Source organism: Panthera tigris, chromosome B1, assembly GCF_018350195.1.
Source record: "Panthera tigris isolate Pti1 chromosome B1, P.tigris_Pti1_mat1.1, whole genome shotgun sequence".
In the NCBI taxonomy this organism is placed as follows: domain Eukaryota; kingdom Metazoa; phylum Chordata; class Mammalia; order Carnivora; family Felidae; genus Panthera; species Panthera tigris.
Window position 1 is genome coordinate 145,915,003 of NC_056663.1, and position 22,671 is coordinate 145,937,673.

At 38.2% G+C, this 22,671-nt stretch overlaps 1 protein-coding gene across 7 annotated transcripts in view; it reads left to right on the plus strand.

Annotated features, from left to right (window-relative positions):
* Positions 1-22,671, plus strand: part of ADAMTS3 (ADAM metallopeptidase with thrombospondin type 1 motif 3) — a 258,656-nt gene that overhangs the window by 70,672 nt on the left and 165,313 nt on the right. Inside the window, exon 1 of one of the 7 annotated variants that reach the window (XM_042984401.1) lies at positions 4,224-4,245. The exons of the other annotated variants lie outside the window; for them this stretch is intronic. The gene's annotated coding sequence lies outside the window, so the exon portion shown is untranslated. Of the gene's footprint in view, positions 1-4,223; positions 4,246-22,671 lie in introns of those variants that run through there. 7 annotated transcript variants of the gene reach the window in all.

Consider the following 22,671-nt stretch of genomic DNA (forward strand, 5'->3'; position numbering starts at 1 on the left):
TGTGTCCTCCCCAGGGTCATATCACCAGCCACCTTTGCACTGACTACCTGCCTGGAATGCTTTTTCCCCACATCTCTGTCACTCTGTCACAGTGATCAAACCAACCTATCTGAAAAACCTGTCTTCCATTATCTGATCCCACCTCTTCATTCTCTTTTTCTCCTTAGAATTTTTATCAGTGGACATATTAAACTTATTTGTTGCCTTTGTGTTCATTGCCCCTAGACTCTCCATCTTATGCCCACACCTTATGAAAGTAGAGATTTTGCCTTTTTTTTTTGTTCACTCTATCTCCAGGATCTAGAATATAGTAAATAAGCAACAAATATTTGGATAAATGAATGCAGCCAGACTGGTTTTTAAAAACAAGTAAATCAGATCATGTTACTCTCCCCCCTCCCCTGTTGAACCCTCCCACCCTCCATCATCTCCCATAACCATTGGAATAAAATCCAAACTCCTTTTCGTGGTCTACAAGGCCTTCCATGATCTGGACCTTGGCTGAGACTGACCCTAGTCTTGCCACTCCGCCCTGGGTAACTGCATTCCAGCCACATTGGCCTTCCTGTTCTTCCTGGAACTCATTAAGCTCATTTCTTCCTCTTGCTGCTCCCTCTGCCAGCCACTCCTTCTACATGGTTGGCTCCTGTTGCTCCTTCAGATCTTTGCTCAAGTACTACTTCTGCAGAAAAGCTTCCCTAGACGACCCTCCCTTAAGAGTGTTCCCAGTACTTGTCCCTTCACCCCAAATCTTCCCAGGGCTCAGGCTCATTTTTATCATTGAAATTGTCACCCCCTCTGAGCAATGTTGTTCACTTAATAACTTAGTAATATTCTCTCTGTCCACCTGGCTTGTAAACTTCAGGGGGTGGGGGCGTTTACATCATATTCTCAGGACCTAGAGGGGAGCACTTGGTACATCTTAGAAGCCCAGTACTTAGAGGATGAATGAATGAAATACTCCTGCCACTCCTGTGAGGGCAGTTCATTGTTACTGTGACTACTTGAATCCTCTTTGGGTGACACACAGTTTACATAAATGCCTAAAACTTCTAGGATGAAGGTTATGCAGTTTGAACATTAAGCAATGAGACTACCTTTCCAAACTGGCTCATGGAATTCTGGTACAATACTTTATAGAGATTCTTTTTGCACATTCTTGGGAACCCAAACCTCTCCAGCTTTCAGGATGCTGTAAGTTTTATTTTTAGTTGTTGCCAGAATTATTTGACTGAATTCGATTGCTAGATCCATAAGGAGAGTGAGTCCATATTCCCTTTCGTATCCCCCAGCACCTTACCCAGAGTTCAGCACAGAGTAGGTGTTCAGTAAATGTTTGTCAATGGTAAGTTTTGAAAGTTACATTTCAAGGTTTAGAATTTTCTGTAAAATATTTTCAGTTTTTGTAGGTTTTAAAACTGAGCCCCTTCCCCCCAGCCCCGACCATTCCCAAGAGGCTTAACCTTTCAGAAAACGTCTGGTCGCAGAGAGACTGAAGTAGAGGAATGAGGAAGGGGGATGGCCCATACTAAATTTAAATCTGTCCTCCAGGCCAGAGAAACAGAGGGGACCTATAATCATTTATTCACCTACGGTTACTCCCTATTTGGATGAGGTTGGGTGGAGGCAGGGAAAGGCCCTGTGGTCCAGCATCCTTCTTCACTCTTATTTTCTTTTTTGATAAAACAGCCAGTGTTCAGTGTGGCTCCAAAAGTTTTGGTTTGGAGATTAAAAAAGCGAGCAACAGGTAGCAGTGACGCAGGTTTTGTACAGTCACTGAGCTGCACACACCTTAAGCCAACACCACCCATGAAAGGTGGCAGTGTTTGAACTGAATCTGTGCTTTTTCGATGGAGCAGCACCCTTTCAATAAAAGCACGTTTATACCGACTCCTTAAGAAGTTTAGACTGGAGGGCTGTCTCCAGAAACTGGCCCCCCTTCTGCCAAGCCCCATTTGTTTGTCTTGGCAGCTGGGCTGTGTCTGCTTGGCTGGTGCTAATGTTGGGATGTTAAATTGATGAAACACAGAGCTCTTGATCCTTTTCAGTGAGGCTTCTATTTGGTTAATGGCAGGGTAGAGCTCTTTGCTGCTAGCCACCTGTAACTGGCCAAGTTAAAAAAAAAAAATAGATGTCGAGATGTGGAAGAGGAAATTTTTCTTTAAAAAAAAAAAACACCCTTGCCAAATACTTCATTTTTAAAAATTTGCCTGTTTGAATATCCAAAATAGATTTAATAACACTGAAAAAGAAAATGAGAAAAAAAAATTACCTAAATCCCACCACTATTTTGGGGCAGTGGCAATGGTTAGGGGCAGGATGGAGAATGTAGTGTAGTTAGGGATTTGGGGACCTGTGGCAAGACACTTCATTAGAATAATTAGCCCTGTTCTTCATTGTGGCTTTGTCTAATTCTTTCTTTGATCTAGATAGAATTTCTTTTTTCTTCAAGTGATTAAAATATATGTTCTATTTGTGATGTCACTGAAGCATAGATAACCTGGTGAAAATATGAAGGTGTCTGGTTTTTGAGAATTTGAGCATTTCAGAGCTACGGACTAGGTACACTTGTATAAAATGCACTCGTGTTTGTTCGCTGTGCTTGGGATTAGGCTAGCCTTTGGCTGTCAGTCTTAGTGACTATACATTGTTCCACAAGCCTTGCCTTGGGCTGTGACTAGACTTTTTAGAATTAACAGCACAGAAAGGAAACAGTATAAATTATCTCTCTGGTTTATGTTTCTCAAGAGGGGTATATAATATTGCTTAAGTTGTTACAGGTGTTGATAGTCCCCTAAGGTTGGTGAATGTATCAATCCCTCACTTTATTCAGGCTTCTGCTCAAATGTCCCCTCTCAAAAGAATCAAAACAGCAAGTCCCTTTTCCTGTCACTCTTTGACCACTCACCTGCTTTATTTCTTCATAGCAGTTACTGCGATCTGAAATCATTTTTATTTCTATTTCTATTTCATACTTCCTCGATTGCAGTGTGAGTTCTATGAGGACAGAGATTTTTTTTTTTTTTTTTTCTTATTCACTGCTTAACCTTCAGTGCTCAGAAGACTATCCAGGATATAGTAAGTGCATGATAAATGTGTGTTGAATGACTGAATAAGTAAGAAAAGAGAAGGAACAATAAAGGATTAAGTGAAGAATGGAAATGATGATTGTTTTCCTGATAATATCCTTCAACATGTGGCTAGTTAGACCAGGACAGGGAAGTCCATCAATCTTGCACCTGTGAAATATTTATTAGTACTTTTCATAAAACTTTGGGTGAAAACTGGATTATATGTAGTAAACGCATCACTTAGCTCAAGTAAATGAAATCATTAGGTTAGCCAAAGATCAGGGAATAAGAAAACATTTCATTATATGGTTGAAGGATTGAACAGACAAGTTAGATTTGTTTTCATACAGGTGTTAAAAGAGTATGAACTTGGGGTTTTATCGTTTGTCGTTAAGAGTGTATTTAAAATTCTCTCTTTCACCAGGCTCTTTCAGAAGGGATAGGTTTGTCAATTTCTGAATCTCCATTAGTTGCTTATATCCATTCTCTACGTACAGTAGCATTTCTGGTGCTGCTATAGCACGTGATGCTACAAACAGATGGAATTGACAGAAGAAAATATCTCCTGTCCACTAAAAAAAAAATGCTTAAGGATGATGTTTGATGCATAACAGATGGCGTGAGAAATAGCCTGTCAAATTGACATTGGTGATAATGGATTAGTGAGCACCCTATAATTAACTACTAATTATTCTTTTCATGAGTGTATTTCTTTCCACTCTATCGACATTTTATGTGAATTAAACAACTATATTTCATATTTTCTTTTTCATTTTTTTATATATTAACTTCTACTACAAAGATTTATCTCTTTTGTTTTACATCCTTCCTACTAAATACCTTTATAATATTTCATCAAATTCATAAGTGAGAATTAGACTGTGTTGGGAGCAAGGCTATCACATGTTACCTAGTTATGTCCCTGGCATATAGAACGTGCTCAACACATATATGTTGGTGTTAATTGAATATTCCAAATTTATTTAGCCTTTGCTTTATTATAAGACATTTAGCTTCTTTCTGGTTGTTGATATTACAGGTAATGATGTGCTGAGTATACATCTGAACATCCATGGCTCCATGATTCCTTTGATTCATGGTCTTATAATGAATTCCCACAGGAAGATAATCTTTGTCAAAGACTGTGGACATTTTTGTATCTCTTGATTTGTGAGTAGGTAACATTGTTTTATAATTATGCCTTCAATGTTTGAATATTCCTTTGGTCTTATAAAGTAAATAAAGGTATTTTTTACCTTGCCCAGCGCAAGTTCTTCCTGACACATTATAGCTAAAAGTATTTTCCAAATTAGATATAGGTAACAAACTATTTTTTTCAATTGTAGGCCTGTTTTTCTGTATGGTTGTAGTATGTTTGTGAATTTTATGAATATATGATTTTATTATAAATTATGAATCTCTAGAATTTTTAAAAGAATTAGTAGATCTTTGGTCTTGGACACTGATTATTATTGCAAGTTGTTTTTTTTTTAATCTTCATGTGGGGGTCTCTAAAACTTTGACATTATTGAAGCCTATTTTTTTCCTTCTTTAATTTTTTTGAAATTCTAGTGGCTTTGAAGTTGTTTCAGATTTTTAAAACATACACTACATAGTCATATGATATATGTTACATAGCTATCATCCCTTTCTGAGCTCTGTAACTCTATAGAGGAGCAAGATAAACTAAAAAATTCATCTTGACAGCTTCAGTAAACAGAAAAAGAGATTTGTGACTATTTCAGATGACCAAATCTAGATGAAAATTCAGCTTATGACCAGTTTAAAAAGAAAAAGGAAAGGCTCTTAATATTGGACTATTCCTGGTTTTATTTAGAAATTTGAAATATTAAAATCTTTCCTTGATAACATAACTCTATGATAATAGTGTCATTATTGATATTAGGATGATAGCTGTTAGTAATAATAAGTGTAATTGAGATTTTTATATGCACAAGGCACTGAATTTCTTTTGCATTTTCTCATTTAATCTTATTACTATCCCAGATGATGAAACTGAGGTTTTGAGGAATTAAATGAAGCTTTCCTTAGAAGTGGAGAAAATGTTCAGACTTGGGTCTGTCCAGCTTTAAAACCCTAGACTCTTAATCATGATGCTATGCTAAATACATTGATTTTGATAATTTTATACTGATCCTTAAGGATTTATTTTTAAAAGGCTCTTCCTTTCAAATCATGTGGATTTGTAAAACCATTTCAGAGTTGAAATATTAAATAAATAAATTTTTAACTTTTATCCAAAATATCCTTGATGACCAGGTATTGCTATACATTGGGAAAGCCAATCTCTAATATCTCTGTATGGAACACATAGTTACCAGTTCCATCGAAGCTGTACCCCCTGGTTTCAGTCTGTTCCCTATAATCTTAGGCCTCTTCCTTGAACAGAGTTCTTCCCTCAACTCCAAAGTTAATCAAAATAAGATGGATTCTGGTTCAGAATGTGCCTAATACATTCCTTATCTAGTTGTAGTTTTTTTATATTTCATAGTTTATAGTATGTACTTTTGAGAACTCAAAAGGATATTTTGTATACAAAATTGCTTTTTGTTAGCATTTTTCATTAATATTTCCTATGTTCTGCTAGTTTTTGGCAGTTGATATCCTCTGGGCAGTAAACAAAGTGAACTTGATAAAATTACATCAGTGTGGTCACAATTTCCCATAGAGTAGTTAAGTGTTATTTCAAGGTTCTTGTTACATTTAGTCCTGCTCTTAATTGAAAATGGTATGGCACCGTCAGCAGAAACCCTTTATGATATCTGGAGGTGCCACTAAGTACCTATTTAAAATCATGACCACTGTTTACTTTAGAAGTCCTTCACCTGGAGTCCATGGAGAAGGCTTCAGGGTATCTTAGCAAAGCCTGGAGTAGTGTGAAACACTGTGTTATAGGACCACTTTTTAAACGAGTTCATAGTTTTCATCATTCATTTAGTTATTCATTGAATCATAACTCATTCAAATTCCCCCCAAAAAAACTGGACCCAAAGAGAGTTATAAAATATCCCTATTCTGAAAACCCCATCTGCTTTTATTTAACCACTTACAACTCAATACTAGACCTTTTAGATACTTATTTTGACCATATTTTCTGTTCCTCTTCTTTTTTCTTTTTTCAAAAATTTCAATATAATTGACACACAATGGTTCACTGGTTTCAGGTGTACAACATAGTAATTGGACACCTTTATTTTTTATTTTTACTTTTTTTAATGTTTATTTATTTTTGAGAGAGAGAGACAAAGAGGGAGACACAGAATCTGAAACAGGCTCCAGGCTATGAGTTGTCAGCACAGAGCCCGACGCGGGGCCTGAACTCTTGAATGGTAAGATCATGACTTGAGCCAAAGTCGGATGCCCAACTGACTGAGCCACCCAGGTGCCCCCAAGTAACTGAACACTTTTACTTGTTATGCTAAGCTTACCACAAGTGTCACTACCGTCTGTCATCATACAACACTGCTACAATACCATTGACTGTATTCTCCATGCTGTACCTTTTATTCCCATGACTTATTCACCCCATAGCTGGAAGCCTATGTCTCCCACTCACCTTCACCCATTTTGCCCATCCCTCCTACTCTTTCCCCTCTGACGACCATCAGTTTGTTCTCTGTATTTATAGGTCTGTTTCTGCTTTTTGTTTGTGCCTTTATTCATTTGTTTTGTTTTTAGATTCCACATATAGGTGAAATTATAGGGTATTTGTCTTTCTCTGTCTGACTTATTTCACTTAGCCTAATACCTTTTAGATTCATCTATGTTGTCGGAAATGGCAAGATCTCATCCTTTTTTATGGCTGAGTAATATTCAATAGTGTGTATATAGTGTGTGTGTATATATATATACACACACACACACACACACTATAACACACACACACAATATACACCACATCTTCTTTATACATTCATCTATCAATAGACACCTGAGGTGCTTCCGTATCTTGGCCATTATAAATAATGCTGAAATAAACATCAACATAGGGGTGCATATGTCTTCTCAAATTAATGTTTTTGTTTTCTTTGGGTAAATACCCAGTAGTGGAATTATTGGATCATATGGAATTTTTATTTTTAACTTTTTGAGCAAACTGTTCCTATTATTTTGTCAGTTTCCTGTGCTTACCTCTAGCATTTTTCATCTGCTACTGTCTTTCAGGCAAGGAGCCCGTGGGCCTTTAGTCTTTGTTTTTAATTAAAATTGTGATCATTTAGTCTCTAGTTGCATATGTGGCCTTATTTCAGAGGAAGGCGAGGGAGGGAGGGAGGGAGGGGGGTACACTATAATTGGAGAATGTAGACCTCTGGGATAATTGGCTTGTGTGAACTGGATATTTGAAACCTGTTATTTCAGCGATGTATATCCTATACTTTAATAATGTTAAACACAGCTCCAGGATTCCGTCTATTCTCCTGATAGTAAGAAAATTAAGTTATCAGTTTTCTTTCTCTTTATCACCACGAGAACCACCAACTGCACCTCCAAATATTGCCAGACTTAGACTTACCCTATTAAAGCCCTGCTCTCATGTCAGTGTGGGATAGACTTCAGTCGCTGAAGTGAAAAAGTTAGCAGTCAATCAATGCCAGGGACTCCCTGGCCTCTGTTGTTCCTTACCCTCTGCTCTGCATCCTATCTCCAAAAGATCAGTCACAGCAACTTGCCTTTCTCATAGTTGCCTAACAGAGATGATGAGTTTCTTTCATGAATGAAATCAGAGTATGAAAGAAGGATGTAAAGTGTGCTCTATGTTTTAAGGGTAAAGGTTGGTTTTGAATCAGTCTTTCATGATTCGAACCTAAGACAGACCCACATAGTAAACATCCAGGCTGGAGAATCTGTTTATCTTACACTTGCCACTGGTTATCTCTGTCACCTTTACAACTCAGGGGAAAGGGAATAGTAGTGTACCTACAGACCAGGGATAGAGCAGGCAATGTTCTTAGCACATACTAAGTCCTCAGTAAATGTTCATTCATTTGGTGACATGGAAGCATCATGTGACACTCCCAGTTTTAGTGACTTACCTAGGAACTACTGCATTCCATTGAAAGCAAAGCAACCATTTCTATTTTAAAAATCCAAAAATCTGTATTAAGTAATTCAAGAAGCATGTAATATCTAATTTGGAGCAGTTCTCATTCTTCTCTGCCTGACTGGATACCAGATTGCTGAACATTCCAAACCTATAAAAATAAGATTGATTTTGTTCCCTTATATTGCAGATGAATGAGAGTATCATTACTGTTTATTTGTTTAATGAGTTTCAACCCATAAATGTAAATGACTTGTCTCTAATCCTGGCTTTGTTCTGCCAGTTTCTTGTAAGTAATGCCTATTAACAATGAGCAAACAGAGCCCAGTAAAATTCACTCACTAACATAGGGCATTTCAGGTTACTAGATAAAAGCTTACTTCATTTGTTTTTTGTTATAACTGTGGCACATCTTTATTTCATTTAGCATTTAGACATGTTAAAAGATATTTCAAACCTCCAAAAAGAAAAAAAATGCTCACACCCCTACAACTCAAAGACCTCTACTGTTTACATTTTGGGTATTTTCCTTCCATGGTTATTTCTACCAATTTAAGACTGTGATCTTCCAATAAATGCCATTCCGAGTATGTTCACTTTAGTAAGTTTCTCAAGGACTTTCTTATGTCTTTTGATCCTTTTGTAATTCCTCCCTGTGTTGGTTTGGAGGCAACACAGTGAGTGCTCTGTTTAAAAGCAGAACAGTGAAAAAGTGAACATACAAATATAAATAATGAACTAACAATACAAGATCAGCCCGCTGTTCTAAGCAGTGTGGTATGCAGAAAATAGTTCCTCTTCAAATGGTGGCCTAGCCGGGAAGGTAGGGATCATGAGGAAGTAATCGCTGGTAAGAATAAGTGGGTGTAAGTGAATTATATAGCATTTTCAGCAGATCTGAATACTTTTTAAAAAATTTTTAATGTTTATTTATTTTTAAGAGACAGAGAGAGAGACACAGAACGCAAGCAGGGGGTGGGGCAGAGAGAGAGGGAGACACAGATTCTGAAACAGGCTCCAGGCTCTGAGCTGTCAGCACAAGAGCCCCATGTGGGGCTCGAACTCACAGACCGTGAGATCATGACCTGAGCTGAAGTCGAACGCCTAACTGACTGAGGCACCCAGGCACCCCAGATCTGAATACTTTTAAAGATCATTTAGAAATGGTTTAAAATGGGGGCGCCTGGGTGGCTCAGTAAGTTAAGTGTACGACTTCAGCTCAGGTCATGATCTTGCGGTCTGTGAGTTCGAGCCCCGCCTCGGGCTCTGTGCTGACAGCTCAGAGCCTGGAGCCTGTTTCAGATTCTGTGTCTCCCTCTCTCTCTGACCCTCCCCCATTCATGCTCTGTCTCTGTCTCAAAAATAAATAAACATTAAAAAAAAAAATTATAAAAAAAAAAAAGAAACGGTTTAAAATGTATTTCTTCTTTGATTATAGGATATAACAGACATTGAAGCAATTCACTATAAACAGTGTGCAAGATATACAGGGTCTACTAAAGTTGGGTGGTTCACATTTTGCGGGGACTGAAACTTGTATGATTTTGCAGACCACAGTTTAGAAAAATCAAGACAACTTTATCAATACAAAAATAGATACAATAGTGAATATTTGGCAGGAGAAAAAAATCATTACAAATTTGATAAAGCTGACAGAATACCACTAATATCACAAACTCCAGGAGAAACAAAATATTTTTATTAAGTAACTGCTTGACATATTTCTGTATGTTTTTTTTTATTCCTCCATTTTTTGGCTCCCTTACTTTGCCTCTCTGTCAGTGATTGCACAATATCATTTTTGTAGAGAATATGGAAAGTCAAGTCAGTTTTTCTTCTAGCATGGTTAATCAGAATTTGTGTTTTATTATTGGTAATTGGTGAGTGTATGTGCACATCATCACCTGCACTATTTGTGGTACTGCTACTGGGTTGTGCCTTTCAAATGCAGGAATTCGGATAAATTCGATCTCACACATTTCTCATCAAAAGAGAGTAAAACCAGTATGCAGCATTCATAGTTATATAGGTTGTATTTTCAAATATACTTTGCATAGGGGAGAGTTTCCGTTTTGAGCAGGCGTTGATGAAAATCAGTGCCTTTACTTAAAATTTTCCACATCTGAAGATAGGAAGACTATTCCACAGTCCAGATTCTGGCTTCACACATTTCAAACCTCGTTTCCCCCTCCCTAGTCCCACACATCCAGGCCAAGCACCATGGACTGTTTCAACCTTTGTTTCATCCTGCTATTGCTACTAATGCTCTTCCCCTGGTCGTCTTCTATCTGTCATCTTTTATTGAGGTAATTTTTAAACTAGGGTGATATTATCTAGGACAAAGCCTACTGAATGCTTAGAACAACCAGATAATAGGTGTTAAGTGCCTCGTGTCAAGCTCGTGTTAAGCCCTGTGCCATCCATCCTTGAAGCCACTCTGGGGTAGTTACTGTACGAATCCCGATTCTGCAGAGAAAGCTGAAGTTGTTGGGATTTCTCCTTGGGTCTGCCAGACACCAAAGCTTGTGTTCCAAACCACTACAAACCTCTTTTCAACAATTTATACTTGCAGTGGGTGGTTTTAATCCAGACTTGGTCCTATATTTTATTAATATGAGCATATTAATGATAATATAATTAGTGATGTGATTACATTCCTTATTACTATATATTTTCTAATCACAATTCCGTATTCCTGTGGGTTTCTTTAATTTAGTAGTTCTAGTCCTTTCGACAGCAAACTATTTTATAACAAATTGTCTGTAAGATCAAAACTGTGGGAGAGGCTTTGAAAGAGGTTGTGGGAGAGTACCAAAGGCAAGGGAACCTGTCCTGCTTCATAGGAGTGTATGACTAAGGCCAACCGTACTGCAGAGAGGCCAGCACCCCAGATACAGAAAATTGGCTTCGGTCTGCATTGTGTTATGAGAACGGTAGGTGACCCAGACCAGTACTGAATTTGATTTATTAAGAAATTTAGTTGAAAAGGGGGCACCTGGGTGGCTCAGTTGATTAGGTGTCTGACTTCGGGTCAGGTCATGATCTCATCGTTCATGAATTTGAGCCCCACGTTGGACTCTGTGCTGACAACTCAGAGACTGGCCTGCTTCAGATTCCGTGTCTCCCTTGCTCTCTGTCCCTCCCCTGCTTGTGCTCTATCTCTCTCTCTCAAAAATAAATGAAAACATTAAAAACAAATTAAAAAAAAAGAAAGACATTTAGTTGAAAGATTAAAGCTGGGGGCACCAGGCTGGCTCTGTAGGTAGAGCGTGTGACTCCTTGATCTCAGGGTGGTGAGTTCAAGCCTCATGCTGGGCATGGAGCTTACTTAAAAAAAAAAAAAAAAAAGAAAGAAAAAAAAAGAAGAGGCTGGTTGCTGAGGCACATCGAAAGCAAAGATCTTACTGGCTGGTGGGCTCTTGTGCTAAAGGAGCTGTTACCTAGGCACAAAATGCAGCTCAAGCAAACAGTTTCATTTCGAAGCAATATGAAATGTAAATTACGTAAGTTCCAGCTTGTACTGGAACAATTGGGACAATTTTGTTTGTGAGGAAAAAGAGAATGAACAGTTTTATGAAAGAAATAATGCCCACATATGTTCATGGACTGTTATACATACTATGACAGTATTTATTAAATTATGGTATATTAATTATGTTAACAAAGAAAATATATTATAGATATAACATGATCTGTTATAGATGATACTTTACAGATGATGAAGTTTATAACAGGCCAATGCTTTTTAAGATTTCAAAACACAAGCTTTTATTTTTGCAGTCAGTTTCTGTTTTTATAAATGTGACTCCTTGAATAAAGGGAAAAATCCCTTAAACCTGAAAAATATTGTTTTTCAGGTTTAAAATCTGTTTAAAATCTTCAATAATGCTCCATTTACATATGAACACAGTGGGTAGATTGTATTTCCTACAACATGCATAACTTATTTATGAAAAATCTTAGAAATATATTTTGGTTTCATTACTTTGAAAATTTGAAAAATATTTGGAGGCAAGTTACTGTAACACCCCCCCCCCCCTTCCCTGGTATCATTCTATTTCTGTATCTGTAGTTACAAATTTCTGGGTCTGAAAATTGCTCACTTTGTGTCATAAAATCTCATTGGCCTCATTTCTAAATCTATTGGCATTGGAGTAGTGCTAGCTTTTCCACTAGTGCTTCTATACCTATCTTTTAAAATTTAAGTTTCATGTATTTTCTTTTGACTGCTAATCTAGTATACTCATGGTTTGCTACCATTTGGAATCTGCCAGTAAGAAATGACCTCAGACATGATTGAGAAATCTGTGTCATTCTTTTCTCATTAACAACAGTTTTCGTTTTTGCCTTTTTTTTTTTTTTTTTTTTTAAACTGACATCTGTTCTGGGTAGCTCAGATCCACTTTAGCCAGGCTGTTGGTTTGTGTAAGTGTTACTTGACCTTCAAGAATCTGTGGATCTAGCCAGGTTTGGGTCAGATTTGATCCTCTCCAGTTTGAAGTATCTGGCCGACTTCTCTAGCCAGAATTAGGCTTTGACACCCCTAAAGGTCTGTAGATGATTTCATGAAAACGTATGCTATCCTTTCACTTGTCTGCACTCTGTCTCTACAGTGAAAATAATGGAAATTGTGTGTTAGTGTTATTTTCTTTTGGAACATCTTATTTGATACTCTTGCTTTCCTTCCTTTTTTCTCTCCCTCCCTCCTTTCTTCCTTTTCTACATTTCTCTCTCCTTCCTTCCTTCCCTCCCTTCCTCCTTCCTTCCTTCCTTCCTTCCTTCCTTCCTTCCTTCCTTCCTTCTTCCTGTTTTCATTCTTTCCTTTCTTTCCTTCCTGTTTTTGTTTTCCTTTTCGTCTTCCTCCCTGAACCCCCTCTCCTATTCCTCCCACTTTCTCTTTTTCTGAGGGTAGTGATGGGTGGCAATGGTCATATACTGTTTTTATATGTCTGGTTCCTCCTGTGCCTTTCTAGCAAGGGAGGCAAGAGAGATGGTGGTGATGACCAGTCACCCAAATGGAATGGACCAGCAATACTGATTGAGAAAAGCTTCATGGAGTCTATGCTTTTGTAGTAATAAGACATTTGCCACAGACATTGTAGTTTACCATAGATTTTCTTAGATGGCATAATCATGGCAGGCTTTACATGCATTTGTAGCATTGTCACCATTGAAAGCTTAGGAAAACTTCTCTAAGACAAACCAATTGCTACCTCTACACAGGCATGATAAAACACCAGGTTGTGAAAGAATTCCACAAAGAACAGCAATTTGGGGATATTCATACAGTGTATTAAATGTAAGTTTTTGTAACATGTCTCTTACAAAGACACAATAAACAAATCTCACCTGAAAAACAAAATACAGTGTGTTTTTGTAGGGCAGTAGGGCCTTACATGATTTCAGTAGTTCCAAAGACTGGTCCAATGGCTCCCGGAGCATATTTATGACCACAAAAGCCAATTATATGGTTCATTGCTTCTCTGACGTGAAAAAATTATCATTCCAAGCAGTACTCATGTGAATAAAGGTGTAATATCAGCTTTGTCCACCCTTTTTTCAACCAAACAGTATAATTTTTTGAGACAAGCCTGGAGTCATAGATACACATAGTCAAGATCATTAGTGCCATTTTTCAGAACAATGTATTGAGGGCTTAAGAAGGTATGTGAAACACTGTTCCAGGTTGTGGGGACATTCACAGTGAAAATGTCATACAAGGTTTCTAGGGAGAGACAGATAGTAAGCCAATAAACGTACAAGAGAACTATCAGGTTAGCAGTGGTCTAACTGTGATGCAGAGAAATAAAATAGGGTGATGTGGCAAGAAATGACTGAGGTATAGGAGATGGTCAAGAGGACATAATATTTAAGTTGCAAACTGAAAGAAAAGAAAGTGCAAGATGTGAGGAAAATCAGGAGGATCAGATGTAGAAGACTGCTGGTGCAGAAGACTGCTAAAACATATCTGGGGCAGAAGACTGCTTAAAAAAGGTCAGTGAGCTATGGGGATGCTGTTAGAAGACAAAATCAAAAAGATTGGAAGTAGCCAGACCTTGTATGGCTTTGTAAGCCAGAATAAAAAAAAAAAGAATTCCATGGGGGTCCATGGAGCATTTTAAGGAGAAAAATGATATAGTATGATTTACTTAAAAGAAGGAGGAGGAGGGGGAGGAGGAGGAGGAGGAGGAGGAGGAGAAGGAAGAAGGAAGAAGGAAGAAGGAAGAAGGAAGAAGATCACCTGTCTGTGTAGTACATGAAATGGGGTTGGGGGTGCCAAGAGTCAAAGGCAGAGGCTCATGTTTTCCAGGTGAGAGATGATGGTGGCTTGGATTATGGTAGAAATGAGGGGGATGCAAAGAAGGAATGGATTGGGGACATGTTTTGAGGGGAGCTTGACAAGACTTGCTGGTGAATGTGACATGTGGAGTAGGAGGAAGAGGAAACCGGGATAACTTTCAGATTTTAGATGTGAGGAAAAGCCTGGTGGGCCATTTCCTGAGTGGGGACCACTGGGGGATCAGTGGGCTTAGATAGGAAACTCAAGAGTTCTATTTTGGCCATGGAGAGTTTGAGACTCCTTTAGAAGTTCTGTGGGGATGTTGAGTAGACAGCTGTGTAACCAAGACAGAGCCTCACAAAGAGATTAGGGCGGGAGATTAGGTGGTATTAACAGTTGGAAGATACTCTTTAGAGCCATAAATTGGATGGGGTCACCTAAAGGAAGCAAATTGTCAGAAAGGAGGAGGCAGCCCAGAATGCACCTCTGCTTTTATGGTTTAGAGAAGGATTTAGTAAATGATATTGAGAAGGAGTTGTCAGTAAGATAGGAGGAAATTGAGGAGAGTATGATTTCCCAGAAGCCAAGGAAAAATAGCATTTTCAAGAATGAGACAAAGGTGGCTCTAGGTTTTGTAGGATCTGAAGTTTCATCAATGTGGAGTTCCTTTTAAAGATAAATTATATAGAACTATTAATACAAAAATAAGTACTAATGTGATCATTTAGAGTGAGAGGGAAATCAGGAGAAATTACAAAGTACAGAACTAAAAAAATGCCACAAATATCACAAAATTCAGGAGAAAACAATTTTATTAACCAAAACACATGTTATACTTATGTAATACTCTTTCCTCTACTTTTTTTTGAGGGAGGGTACTTACTCATGGATTGCTTCTTCATATGATAACAATTTTGTAATGTAATAGTCTACAGAGAGAGTGGAAAGATATGACCCATCAAGATTATATTTTTATTATTGATAAAATTAAAGAAGTTATTTTAATGTCACTGCCTATGACTGATAATGTAGCAACACTGCCTATGACTGATGATATCATATAAGTTTTTAGGATTATGGCCAAAATGTGGGACACATCTATCAAACTTCTCTCATATGTGAACTCTGTGATTTCAGGGCATTTCAAGTTTTCACACACAGTGACTAATCACAAATGATCTTGGACTTGATGACACTCATAAACTAGTTTGTTACTAATGTTTTTGTGTCATCATTCAGCAAGATAGTTTTACCCTGTGGACAACTAGCAATAATTGAAGTATACAAGAAAGTTACTATGAACCACAGAAATCTATCACACTGGACCCATAATGAATATATACCCCACTGAATTTCTGTCTGTACAGATCCTGAAAATGCTTGCCATGGCCTCCCCACATAAGCTCAAGTGTGGTAGAGAGGATGTCAAAGTGAAAGAGGCTGCAGTCTTAACAAGTTGGGGTTTAAGTGTCTTATTTTTGCAAACTTAAAATGCATCATGGAAACACTGTTAGGGCCTCTCCCTGGGCCCCAGCAGTGGCCCAATCAAGTAAAGTGCCTGAACCTTTAACTTGGTTAGCTTCCTCTCTAGGGAGTGAGCGATAAGATGAAGGGCATACAGGACAGACAGAAGATCAGGTGAGAGAAAAATAGGGAAGTTACCACTGGATTTATACTCAAGAATTAACTATTTAATGGAAACAATTAATTGGAAACAATAGGTTTAGGTGTTTGGTGAGAAAATTCTGTGTACGTGCAACATGATGCTCTTGGCAAGTATGGCACTGGTGAAATCTCCAGGCAGCAGACAGAAGTGGTTACATTTTTAGATGTGAGCTACATGGGGGTGACTGGATTTTCCTCTCTGAAACAAAGGAAAAGACTAACTTTCTCTAACAATTGCCGCATTAAGGTAAGAAGTTTTGCCTTTTAGAGCCAGTTGTGCTCTTTATAATATCTGCCATCGAATGTGTAAATGAAGATGTAAATGATTAAGATGAAGAAGTTTGGATGAAAGACTTTTCTCAATTAAATTTAGGTCCTTCTCATTTCACATCTCAAAATCTGAGTTGTTTTGGAATACAGCAACAACCTAAGTAAATTTCACATCTACATTTTGTTAAATTATTTTCAAATGTGGTACGGGGGAGAATGTCCTGACTCTAATACTATGATAATTGAATATAAACTTAATAACTCTGCTCAAAATTGACTGAAGTTCTGTTCCTAAAGCCAAATAAATTTGGGTTGAGATCATATTATTTGTCTAAACAATCATCAATATTAACTGCATAAAAATAGGTCAGAGTGGAAATTGGAAAGAAGGCCTTGGAAGAGAAGAGGGATGTGATTGGAAGGAAGGGGCTCCTCCCATGGTCTTCATGGCAGCTTCTTTCATTGCTCCTTTTGCTCGTTCATGTTGGCAGTTGAAGTAACAGCGAAGAAAGGCATAAGGAATTCTCAGATATTGGTATTTATTTAGTAAATTCTGGCTGAGACTAGAGCCCTTGCTTGATCTGCAATCTGTTCTACTTAGACCAACCATTGGAAGAGTTGCCTGTGATAGGGATGGGGATGTGAGGGAAGAACACAAGAAGGATGAAAAGAAAATGGCACTGATGTTTACAATTACTTTAGGCCCCTCTGAATTTCCTTTATTTTCTTTATTATGTGGCAAATTTGAGAAAAGGCTGTTTATTTTCTTGCCATTTACAAACATCATTTTAGGTTTTTAACTTGAATTGGCAGATTTGTTAAGGCAGATGAGGAAGGAAGTTACATACTTGGTTCAGCCAAACTTAGATTAGCTAGTTCAACCCTCTATCCAAAGACTATGTTCTCAGGAGGTGGTGAGTCTACTTTGGTGGGAATAGTCTAATTACTGCCCTCTCACGGGTCTGCCCTGAATACATGATTGGAGAGCTGTAGTTTGTAAAGCCTCAGATTGATGGGGGATCTTTTCTTCCATATGTTCCTTTGCATATTTGAAGACATCCTCGTAGCCTTTCCCTCTGAAGGTTAAACAGCCTTACTTTATTCTTCATGTGAGATGGTGTTTGGATCACTCAGCACTCTGATCACATTTCCCTTATGATGGTTGCTCACCTTCCGTCCTAGAAGAGCCCTGACTTTATTCATTGTTCTACCCTCCCAGTTGATTTTGGGGGATGACCTCTCCTCTCCGGCTCCAGGGGCAAATCATGGTTAGAATGAACCACTCATTGTGGTTTTATTTTCTTTGATAGGGTTTGGTTTAAGCATGGTCATACAGCCAATCCTGGCCCCATGAGCTGAGGGGAAGTCAGCCAGGGGATGCTTGAAAAGACTTTCCTAAATAAAAGAAAGGGCCTTATTTGCTTTGATGCCCCTCCCTCCCTCCTTCCTTCCTTCCTTCCTTCTTTTTCTTCTTTTTACTTTTTGAACATGGACTTGTCAGTAGCCGTCACCTAGAACTGCTGTGCTCAGCTTGGAGATGTTCAGAGAGATTGGAGCATGGGGTACAAAGTTGAAAGACTGAAAGTCCTAGGATCCTTGAGGTCAAGTTGAACAGCTGAGCACTCCTTCCACATAACTTCTTATCGTTTCCTGTTTCCATTTCTTATAGTTCTCTGTTACTCAGCACTCTAAGCACCCTGATAGATACTAATCCCTTAGTCTGTTTTAATTTATCTGCAGCTTCTTCTAATCAGTGATACCCTAAGCATTGTATGCAGTATTTTCTTCATGGACTTTTTATATTTAACTGAAATCTTTCCTTAATGATTCATAAACATAGACAAGGCACCTAATATGGTTAATATGAAAATCAAGTTGTCTTCTAAAATTTTATCCTGAGTTAAGGTGACAGCACTTGGCAGCATTTTTCTAAAGTGGGTTTAACACTAGCTGGTTTGGGCCTTTGATTTTATTAAGGAAGGTCCCACCCCAGAGACATTATGTTTGTTTAGCTAATCTTTTACAACTGGTACTGTTGATAAAAGTAACATTTTGCTATTTGGTTCTTATTGGCTCTGTTTTCCTATTCGACCTTTCCAAATAAAATGCATTAAAAAATCCTTCTCTTTTATTCTTATAGAACTTCTTTGCCCAGTATTAAGGACTTTTTATTTAACTGGGGTTCTGAAGCAGGTGGAGAAACTTTGCCACATATTATTAGAACATTTGGTGGCTGCACGAGTTGGCTGAGACACAATATGGTTAGTTTCTGGCATTAGACTCAGGAGGATTCTTTCTCCCAGTTTTGCTTCCCTCTTTATTCTCCCAGATTTATTTTTATAAGTATGAGCAATTATTTATTTTTTTGACTTTTTTAGACACGAAGTAGATGTCTGTGTCATTTACTGCTACAAAGTGTTGTCTTTTTTTTTTTTTTTTAACAGCTTTGTTGAACTATAATTACCATACAATTCACCTGTTTGAAATTTGGTGGTTTCTAGTCTATTCACAGAATTGTGCAACCATTGCCATAATTAACCTTAGAACGTTTTCATCACCTTCAGAAACCCTACAGCCATTAGCAGTCAGTGCACATTTCCCCCCACGGTCTTTTTCCCTCAGCTCTAGGTACGCGTTCATCGATTTCCTGTCCTTGTGGATTTGCCTATTGTAGGCATTTTGCATAATGGAATCCTACAATATGAGTTCTTTTGTGACTGGCTTCTTTTAATTTACATGTTTTCGAGATGCAGCCATGTGGTAGCACACCAGTTCTTCATCACATTTTTTTATATATAAAGTTTATTTATTTATTTTGAGAGAGAGAGTGAACATAAGTGAGGAAAGGGCAGAAAAAGAGGGGAGAGAGAAAGAGAATCCAAGCAGGCTCTGCACTGTCAGCACAGAGCCTGACACGGGGCTAAAACCCACAAACTGTGAGATCATGACCTCAGCCAAAACCAAGAGATGGACGCTTAACCTACTGAGCCACCCAGATGCCCCTTCATTCGTTTTTTTTTTTTTTTTAATGGAATATTATCCCACTGTATGGTTCTACCACCTCTTATTTACTTGGTCTTCAGTGGAGGGGCATTTCGCCTGTTTCCACTTTTTGACAATTTGGAACGATCTAGTACTGTGATCTGAATTTACTCTTCACTTCCTTCAGATTGCCTCCCCGCGTGCAAAGTCAACTTGATAAGCAATACTGTTTTCCTCTGATTATATCCAGTATTTAGAAACACCATTTTCATCTGTGAGACTTTGTTAACTGACCACTTAATCCCTTAAAATGTGTTTATAGCTTCCCACAAAACAAGGAGAATGAAAGAGAGAAAACTCAGCATACACCTAAACGTAAATGCCCATACACATAACTCCCTGAATTTAAAAAGTTCAAGAAATTCACATGTGAACACATTACTTTTAACACAGACAGTCATTGTAAACCTGGGTTTAGATTTGAATTGGAAAAAAATACTCCAGGGTGTTTAATGTTTATCCATAAATGTCCAGGATAAGACCATGATGACAGCTACCAACTTACTTTTTATGATCTTGGAAAGACATGAGAGGAATAAATTTTTATCATGCGTCACACACAGAGATTTGCGTACCTCTTTCCCCTCTCCATTTAGAATTTGGTGAGGGTAGCAGGGAATTCTTTCCTTATTTGTTTTTCTAGGAACAGGAGAAGGAACTGTCTGTGCATTTATGTGTTTGTATTTTCTCCTCTGAAGGGAAGTTGGCACCAGGCTCATTTTTACTTAGACACATAGCAATAGCTGTGCAGTGCGTGTCCTCAGCTGATAACTGAGCTGTGTTTGAAGTTTCTTGTGGGATATGGTGATACATACAAGGACTATTCCGTAGGGTGATTATTTACCTGTGTGTTTCAATTCCATAAGTACAGGACTCTAGCTCCTTTGAATAGCTGTTCTTCTGCAGGCTTGTATTGGTTGCAACTGGTCCCCTGTAGATCAAAGTTGAACGACCACAAAGGACCACAAAGTGACCAGTTGCGTTCTTTTCTCCTGCAAAGATTTTGAGTAATAATTCACCTAATAATAGTACAAACATGAAATAGGATTGGTTGAACTGGGAATGTGAATGAGGTTTACTACGTTGATCCCTCTCTCCCTGCCTCCCTCCCTTCCTTCTTTCCATCCTTCCTTCCTTCCTTCTTTCCTTCCTTTCTTCCTTCCTTTTCCTTCCTTCCTTCCTTCCTTCCTTCCTTCCTTCCTTCCTTCCTTCCTTCCTTCCTTCCTTCCTCCCTTCCCTTTCCCAACCTAGTGTCTCTGAGATCTCAGGTTCCCCTAAATTGACATGTTACCTGTTAGTATTGCATTAATTTATTTTAATACAGGTTGTACTTGATTGCCTAACAATAAACTAGCTGGGAACAAGGATTAAGCTACTCTATATTTTGTGGAAAATTAATTCAAAAAATATTTGTGAAAATCTACCAATGCCATGGTGTGAGCTGAATAAAATACAGTGGTGACTCTCAATCAGGGAATTGTCTAGATGCAGATATTAGAGAGTAAGCTTTGAGATGGTAGGGATTCAGACCATTTTTAGTAAACATTGTATGTACATCTATTCTCAAGCACAGTTCTTGACACATGGTAGGCATTCAATAAATACTTGTTGAATGAATGAATGCATAATTACAACATCGTATTAAAGTGCTATAATTGAAGTGTGAGAAACATAGAAGGAACTGACTTCACTCTGATGAGGGAGGGAGTTTTTGGTGTACATGTCTTTTAGCTGGGTTGCAATGACTGAATAGGATTTCACCAGGCAGATAAGAATAGGGAATTCAATTATGAAAATTACTTCTCATGTTCCAGACATCATCATGGGTAAGTTATTTAACATTTATATTAATTAGCCAAAGTAGTATTGTTGTTCTATTCTATTAATATTATCATATTATATTAGTATATATCACAATCCTCTTATTGTATTATTATTATACAAAGGGGAAACTAAAGTTTAGAGATCTTAGGTGACCACCCCACAGACAAAGCGCTTCTGGTGGTGGTCTAGTTTTGGAAATTCAAGGATATCTGTCATCCCTTTCTACATGAGTGACAAATAATTTCCCAAGTAATAGCCAAAGATCTAATTTCAAGATGGAAAAACCCAGAAAGCTGCCTCTTCCTTGCTGCTAGTTAAAATATACCAGTGAGCTTTTTCGTATAACACTGCCTTTCGTGGAACTCTGAGCTGTCCCTCTTTGGTGCTGTCCATCTGGGCTGTCCCCCTCTCAGAACTAAGCCACTACACCATGAGAAGCCCTATCCATGTGGAGAGAAATGTCTTAGAGATATGACATCTAGGTGCCAGGCATGGGAGTGAAGAGCCTTCAGATGATTCCAGACCTCAGCTGTTCGAGGCCCTCCCAGTCCATTCTACCTCCCCAGCTAGTCTCCAGACACTGTGGAACAAAAACAATCTATCCTTTTGTGCCCTGTCTGAAATCCTGACTCATGGAACCTAAAGAAAACATGATGCCTGGAGTTGTGATAGTAATCTACTGACCATGAGGAAAAGGCCACAAGAATGCTCAGAGGCCTCAACATCACTAAGTTGCAGAATCAACAAATGCAGCCGCTTACTGAGGACTTTTTGTTAAGACTTCTGTTTCATTTTAACGTGATTTGGGAGCACCAGAAAATTGTTCTGTGTAGGAAAAGGCTATGAATATTTAAGCCGGTAGCTATGGTATTGAATTGAATGATGAATAAACCAAGACCAACTCTGTGTTTATCCTTTTCCCCATGACAAAGATGCAACCTCTGATGAGAAAAGCATTATAACAGGAGCAGGATGCCCCCAACCTACAGAGGATTGCTGGCACACTGGATGAATAACGGGCAATTGTAAATGATGGGAATGCAATTTTTGATAACAATAATTCCAGAGAATACTTAAAGTGGTTTGTGTAATTTGCGGGCATTACACAAGAGTTGGAAACCTTGCAGTTTCTAGATAACTCCTTTTTAATGCACGGACATCCAGGTGTTACTCTGTTCTCTGCCTTAGCGTCAGGGTCTGGACCTGGTGGACCTGCTCAGCCTCTTTCCAGAGTGGAGAAATGGAGTGCCTTATGCCCCACCTCACCCACATGGGGCTGGATCCGTGTCTCTCCCAAATAGTGATACAATTCAACTTAATCATTATTCAGGAACCCTCAACTCCTATCTTAACTTTAGGTACAAAACTTAATTTGAGGTGGCTTATAGACTATACTGTGTAGAACTAGAACCAAAAGGCTTCTAATAGAAAGTTTAGGGGTGGACAAAGATTTCTTC